A 7,852-nucleotide genomic window follows, 5' to 3' on the forward strand; every position below is an offset into this window, starting at 1 on the left:
GAGTGGGTTGCTGTCTGTTATTACAGTGAACTCTCCCCATACAGATAATCACTGAATTTTGAAGTGACCGCCCACTTGAGCGCGAGGAACTCCAATTTGTGCGTGGATACTTTGTTTCGCTTTTGGTTAGTCCTTTGCTCGTGAAGGCAATTACTCTCATTCGGCCCTCCTGCTCTTGATAAAGGGCAGCTCCAAGTCCAGTGGTACTAGCATCCGTTGTCAACACATAGGGAAGCCTGGGATCAGCAAATCCGAGGACTGGAGCTGAAGTCAGCTTTTCTATGATGGTGTCGAATGCCCGCTGGCATTCCTGGGTCCATCTGTCCTCAAACTGCTCTTTAGGATCCCGGTACTGTATACTTCTCTTTGGGTCTCGTTTCTGGTTTTTCTGCAGAGGGGGATATTCAACAGTAAGGTCGTTAAGAAGTCTTGTGATCTTAGAGAAGTCTTGGACGAACCTCCTGTAATATCCCGCAAATACGAGAAAAGATTTGAGCTCTTTAAGGTTTCTGGGCCTTGGCCAGGTCTTGAGAACTTCAATCTTGGCCGGATCTGTCTCGACTCCATTCTGAGACACTATATAGCCTAGGTATCGTTTGGAAGAATTTGCATTTTGTGGGGGAAAGTTTCAGTTCGTACTCTCTCAGACACTTTAAGACTTGCAGGAGCCGGGCTTCGTGCTCCTCTAAAGTTTTAGAGAAGACTATAAGGTCATCAATGAAAACCAATGCAACTCTCCTGTTAAGATCGCCCATGCACCGCTCCATTAGTCTTTGAAATTAACTCGGCGCATAGAACCCTAAAGGACAGACGAATGCCGTTTTCTGTTTATCAGCCTCTTCCATCTTGATCTGATAGAAGCCTGACTTTAAGTCGAGGACTGAAAACCACTTGGAGCCAGATAGAACGGAGAAGGCTTCTTCCAAATTTGGCAGAAGACCAATTTGAACTTTTATGATCTGTGAATTCAACTTTCTAAAGTCAATGCAGAGACGTACATCATTGTTCTTCTTCTTTACCACTACTATCGGAGAGGCAAAGGGAGATTCCAATTCTCTGATGACACCTGCGTCGAGGAGTTCTTTGAGATGCCTTCTTACTGCATCGACATCTTGGGGATGAATAGGCCTGGCCCTCTGCTTGAAGGGCGTGTTGTCACTGAGATTGATGTGATGTTTTACCTTATCAGTGTGGCCGTAATCCAAATCGTGCAGCGCAAATACATCTGGCATGGAGTTCACTAGATCTGTTATTCTTTCCTTCCATTCACTTGATAAGGGAGAGTCACCGAAGTCAGGGATGATCTTGAGCTTGTGTAGGACTCACATTTTCGCACACAGAAGTACTCACAGGGTTTCTTCCCTCAATCACACTTTGGACAGTGTGCACTTCAGCCAACACTGCTCTAGGAGGGATTGTCAAATCAACTTGGGTCTCGTTCTTCAGGACTACCAGTATCTGGACGTTGCGCTTCGGAGGTAGGGAATGCAAACAACTAGCCACAAGCAGTCCACCAGGCAAAGATGATGATGCTGATGGCTCTACGGTCACCAAAGTCTCCGACAGTGGCCCGATGATGTTGACACACCCGTTTAGAACCACTGTGCTTCCAGCCGTTACCACTTCAGGCATACCTCTCTTCAATTTTACTTGGCCTAAGAAACTCGCACTAACTCGTTGCCGTCTTGCCTCTAGGACACTTATCACGGCTTGATATCCATGGTAGTATGACTTGGCTTTGAGTGTGGTTCCTTGCATGTAATTGGCATACAAGACATCCAGAGTGTTAGTGCCAATGAGGATTTGGGGCACATGTGTAAGGTCTGGGACTACTAGGGCCAATGTCGGAACTTCAGCTTCTGTTCCTAGAAACTTCAAAGTTAATTCAACATATCCCAGGTAGGGAACAGCCTGTCCATTTGCCCCTTCAACTTCTAACAGGTGGTTCAACGGTTGCATGGGATGGTGCGACAGGTGACTGTTGTAGAAAGACAGAGGGACTGTCGGGACCTGAGATCCTGTGTCTAACAGGCAGTTTACTTCCTTCCCTTTGACTTCGACTTGTGCAGTGCATCTCATTCCTACTAATTCATCTGGCAGGGCTGTACGTTAACTTTTTTTTCACATAACACTGGTGCTACAGAGGTTGAAAGTTTTGTAGCACAGGCCAGAAAGCTTGTTTGAAGCTTGAAAGGTTTTTTTTTTTTTTTTAAATAAAGAATAAAAAAAAAGAGATAAATATAGATAAAGTAGAATTAAAATAGAATAGAAAGTGTTAGAGTTAGAGGGTCAAATAAAGGTGGAACACATTCAAAAATGGTCATATCGCACACCTCTAACTACCAAGTATAATCAATCTCACACACACAAACAAGCACAAGAAATCACTTCACACTATTAAGCGGCTGTGTTATGAACATGCAAAACTGTATCGCACGCGTGCTACAGTGGTAAATTTATTCATCGCACAGACCAGTTTTTTCGTAGCACGTGCGACATATATGTTGCACTGTACAGCCCTGTCTGGTAACTTCAAAGAATTTCTAGCACCAATATGCTTATTAAACACTTGTCGCTGCTTAGGGCTTTGTTTCTTACTTTCAGTCTCCATCCACCCTGCGACAGAGACTGCTTCTAATTTTAAAGACTCTGTGGCGGATCCATGTTGGAGATCCCACTCAACCTGCCTTTCTCTCAGCTTCCTTGTCTTTTCTTCAACTCTAGAGAGATTTGGGGGATTTTCACAGTTGATGGCTAGATGGGCATCATCTCCACAGCGGAAGCAATACCATGGCCGGGGCCGATTGGTTCTAATCTCAGTGTGCTTTGGTTTCCCATTTCCATCTCTGCTGGTTTCCCTGGCACAAAAAGAACCCCGCCAAGGAAAGGAATTGATATATTTTCATATAAGGAAGTTCAATTGTGGCACTTTGATGTTCTGTGCGTCTGCATCGGTCTCTATTTCACAAGCTTCATCCGCTTCTAACTTCGACGACAGCTTCTTCATGTTATAGCATCAGCTCAGAAACCCTATCTTTCTGTTGCATCCGATCACTTTTATCTCTAAATGGATTATTTAATGTGGAGGGGTTTGAAGATCACTCCGTGCAGCTGCCTCGTCTCGCTCTCTCTCATCTCTCTCTGCTGAAAGCAGTTGGCGCAACCTGTGGGCGGGATTTATGAGTGTGCTGCTATTACTGGCTCTTAGGGAAGTCTGTCACTGAAGTGAGATCAGTGATTTGATTAACCTTTTTTTCCTTCTGGAACTTTCTCCCTTTTTTCCCTTTTTCTTAGCTTCCTTCAACTTTCTCTTACATTTTGAATTATTCTTAATATCTTTGCTAGTAGCCTGGGTTACCCGGGTTACACTCTCCCCACCTTGAAGATATGCATGTCCCGCTGCATCCTTTAGGCTGCAAAGTCAATGCAGAAGGGCATGCACCACACATTTACATAGGGGTATCTCCAAGAGAATCGGGCTCCTCCAATGAAGCAGTGAAAGCTGTGCTAAGCCCCTGCAGTAAGGACTGTATGACCAGAGAAAGGGGATTACCTAATTGAGGATACTGTAGCCTTTTCGGTGGCTCATGGCGTCTTTGCGAACGTCTGGGGGCATCTTCTAGACTCTGACCAGTCTCCATTGGGCTGTCTCAAGGACTTGTCGAATGAATTGTTCCTCCATGTGTCAGAGCATCATTCCTTTCATCCGCTCCACTGAAAGTCCTGGGTGAGGGTTCATCCGACTCCTGATCCGGCACAGGTATGCTACTCAGCACATCCGTACCTGTAGGGTTCTTCATTACTGAATTTCCTTTTTCAGGTTCATCATATGGAATTCCATCTCTGACATCAGGTTGGTCAGGTAAGTTCACTTGCGACTTCACTGGAGTAGGTTGCTCAGTATCTGTACTAATCACAGTTCTCGTTTTAGGAAAAACGTCTGCTGTCACTCCACTTCTTGACTGCTGCTCAGGTTTAGAATTGGAGAGGATTCTGTTTTCAATTCTTGGTAAGTACCCAGGTGTGTAACAACTTGCAGAGTCATCTTCAGATTCAGAATTCTGGGTTTCACTCTCAGACTCTCGAGACAGGATTTGCTCGAGTTCTAGGCTTGCGGGGTTTCTTCGGGCTTACTGGTTCCTCAGGTTTGTTTTCTTTTTGCAGAAATCCACAGGGCAGTAGCAGATCACGATGCAATGTGCGAAGTGGCCCATCCTTGCCCTCTGATTGAACGGTATTTCCTTCAACTTTCTCTTACATTTTGAATTATTCTTAATCTCTTTGCTAGTAGCCTGGGTTACCCGGGTTACATTTGGGTATGGTCATGGCCCTTCTGGAGGCACATTGCCCGCTGGTGTGCTGAGTTCCAAGCCCTCTCACTCGGAACTAATAATTGACCACAGGCACCTCTAAAGGCTCCCCATACCATGGAAATAGAGGTGGTTGGAAATCTAGACAATGCTGGAAAGCAGTTAGACCAGTAGGGAGTTGACAGAGGGAGTTATGTGCATATTCTGCCCAGGCCAAGAAACGCTTTCAAGAGTTCTCGTGGCTGTGGCATAAAGTTCGTAGGAAGCGGCCAGTCTTCTTGATTTTGCTTTCAGTCTGCCCATTACTCTGTGGATGGTATCCAGAAGAGAGGCTGATGGTCACACCCAGGAGTGAAAAGTAGGCCTTCCTCACTCTGGAAATGAACTTGGTCCTCGGACTTATACAATATCAGATGACACGCTTTAGAGAAATGGTCTACAATAACTAAGATACAGGTATTACCATTGGATGGAGGTAGATCGGTAACAAAGTCCACTCCCAGGTGTGATCATGGGCATCGTGGAATGGGCAGAAGAAGCAGTTAGTACGATGAAGGGATGACGGACACCTTATGGAGCTAATGTCTCCATTCTTCAAGAGCCAGCTTCACTGCTAGGAGTTCATGATTCCCAATATCGTACTTCTGCTCTGAATCATTTCTTGGAAAAGAAGCCACATGGATGGAGATGTGGCAGATTCCCCTGCTGTTAGAAGAGCACTGCTCCAACTTTGGAGGTTGAGGCATCAACCTCTCCTGCAAAAGGCTTCTCAGGATCAGGTGAGCCAGGAGCAGAGCAGTGAAGGTCTCCTGGATGCAGCAGAAGGCTTCTGAAGCTTCAGGAGTCCAGGACAGAGATTTGGGGTTTCATTTTAAGGTGAGAGGAGTTATATCCCTTAATGTTACATCCTTAACTCATTGACCACCTGGGGTCTTAACATTACATGTATCATCAATCAAGAATCATCAATAAATGATGTTTTAAAAAATTATTCAACAAAGGGAAGATATAATGTAGTTTCAGTTAAAATAAAAAATACTCACATCACCCTATTAAGAAGCAAATGCCCATGTACTGTAAACCTAAAAAATTGTTGGACAACACTGAGCATTAATAACCACAAGTGTGCAACTAAACCCTATCTGCACCACATGCACATGCACCTTGCATATCTATATTAAAGGTGCACTAAGCAAATTTTGCCAAACGATGTTGATATTTGAAAGCACCAAAACAAACACGCCCATACCCCAACAGGACCTCACCCCTATTTTGATAACTCCGACCCACACGTACGTACACAACCCTGGCAGCGACGATGGCGGAAACTGCTATGCCTGCCGGCCGAAGGTATGACGTCAATTAGTGAAAGTGATGTGTGTTACTATGGTAATTCAATGTAAAAATCAACGTAACTCACCTACAAATACTATAGATATCTTAAAGGGACTTTGTCACCTATCAAGAAAAAACAAAGCAACCTTGGCGTCCGATTCCAGGCCTTCCTGAGTTCTCTCCACTGCGGGAAAGCTGCTCCAATATTTAAGTGGGTCCTACCTCTTGCCTGATCATAACCCTTCTTTTTAATGTTTTGTTCCTCCGAAATGTTCCTCTCTTTTTTTATCTGCCATCTCTCGCTATGTATAGTCGATCTGCTTATATCCGTCCTGTGAACTCACTGAGCGCTCTCTTTTCCCTATTATTACTAGACATGCCCATTACTGCTGATTGACAGCGAGTGTGTTTTGGGACTTGGTCCAACACTGTGGTCAAAAGTGTTTTCAAATATTGCTTAGTGCACTTTTAAGGAATCATAGGCCCATTCTTCTTTGCAGAACTGTTTTAACTTTGATGTACTCTGATAATCTTATAGATTCTGCCACATTGGGACACATGTCCCTTAATTAATAACAAGTTTTTCAGGTTCAGAGGCTCAATAGAATCAGACACTTCTCACAATTGAATGCTATATTTACTACACTCCAGACAGTTTCATTTTTGTTCCGTTTCCTGTGGATTATTCAGGTGCTTTGTAGCAAGCATAACATGAGCAATGGTATTTTTCTTGTTAAGCAGTGTTTTTGACCCTGCTACTCTTACATGATTTCCATGTGTTTCTTTCTTATTGTTGAATTTTAAACAATAGTTTAGCTGATGTTAGAGAGGTCTGTAGTTCTTTGAAAGTTTTTTCTGGTATTTTCTTTTAAATTTTAAGTTTGGCCAATGAGAGTATTTACCACCTCTCTAAAACTTCTCTATTTGGAGGTAACTGTTGTTGAATGGATTCAAGAAGCCTAGAAATGGCTTCATTACACTTTCCAAATTCATATATCTCAATAAGTTAATGTAAATGTTATAGAAATGGTATACAAGACAAAATTATTTATAGGGTATTATTTATATTTATAGGGTAGCTGAATAAGTTCTATTTTTACTTGACATGTGTAAACAATGCACTCATGGAAGCCAACACTAAGTTACTCTCCTAAGTTGTGTCTACGTAACTAACTAAGATCAGTGTCATTACTAACCTACAAACATTTTTCCAGTTGCTTAACAGTAATCATTTTTGCAATTGAGTAGCTTTTCCAGAAGCAAGCTATTTTTACCAACAAGTAACAGTTCCTCTTTTTTTTTTTTTAATCATTGACTCTTTTTAAAGAGTTGCTTGACTATAGTTAAACTACTTTATACTCAGTGTTGGGAAGGTTACTTTGGAAAAGTAATACGTTACAGATTACAAGTTACCCTATTTAAAATGTAATAAGTAGCGTAACTATTTCAATTACTTTATTAAAGTAATGTAACTGATTACATTTGATTACTTTTTGATTACTTTTCTAAATGACTAATTTCTGTTAATCCTTTTGAAACATTTAAAGGGGTCATATGATGCGATTTCAATTTTTCCTTTCTCTTTGAAGTGTTACAAGCTCTTGGTGCATAAAGAAGATCTGTTAAGTTGCAAAGACTAAAGTCTCAAATCCAAAGAGATATTCTTTATAAAAGTTAAGAGTCAACCACGCCTACCTAAAACGGCTCGTTCTAACACACCCCACATGTCTACGTCACGATGTGAGAAGATTTGCATAACGCCGCCCAAATGTGCACGCAAAGAAAGAAAGCGTGGTTTCAGGAACAGCAGTAGTGTTGATGCAGCCATGTCAGGGAGACACTGTGTATTTCAGTGCGAAAGCAAAAGCACTTTATTTGGCCTTCCGGAAGTAGATGCAATTAGGAATCATTGGTTAAGATTTAGTTACAACAGAACAGCACAACCCAGATGTTCGAATTAGTGCAACGCATTTTATGGACGACAGTTTTTTGAACCTAGAAGAGTACAAGGCTAGGGTTAGTGCACAAAGGCTATTTCTAAAAAAAAAAAAAGGGTCAATTCCGACTAGGGCTGAACGATTAATTGCATTTGCGATAATATCGCGATATGAATAAACATGATTTTTCAATCGCAGCGACTGCGATTAGACTCGGTCACGTGACACGCGAGAGTAAAGAGGTGTGTTCCACTTGAAGATCGATCGGTG

This window comes from Sinocyclocheilus rhinocerous, unplaced genomic scaffold (genome assembly GCF_001515625.1).
Source record: "Sinocyclocheilus rhinocerous isolate Xijiao unplaced genomic scaffold, SAMN03320098_v1.1 scaffold2196, whole genome shotgun sequence".
NCBI lineage: Eukaryota > Metazoa > Chordata > Actinopteri > Cypriniformes > Cyprinidae > Sinocyclocheilus > Sinocyclocheilus rhinocerous.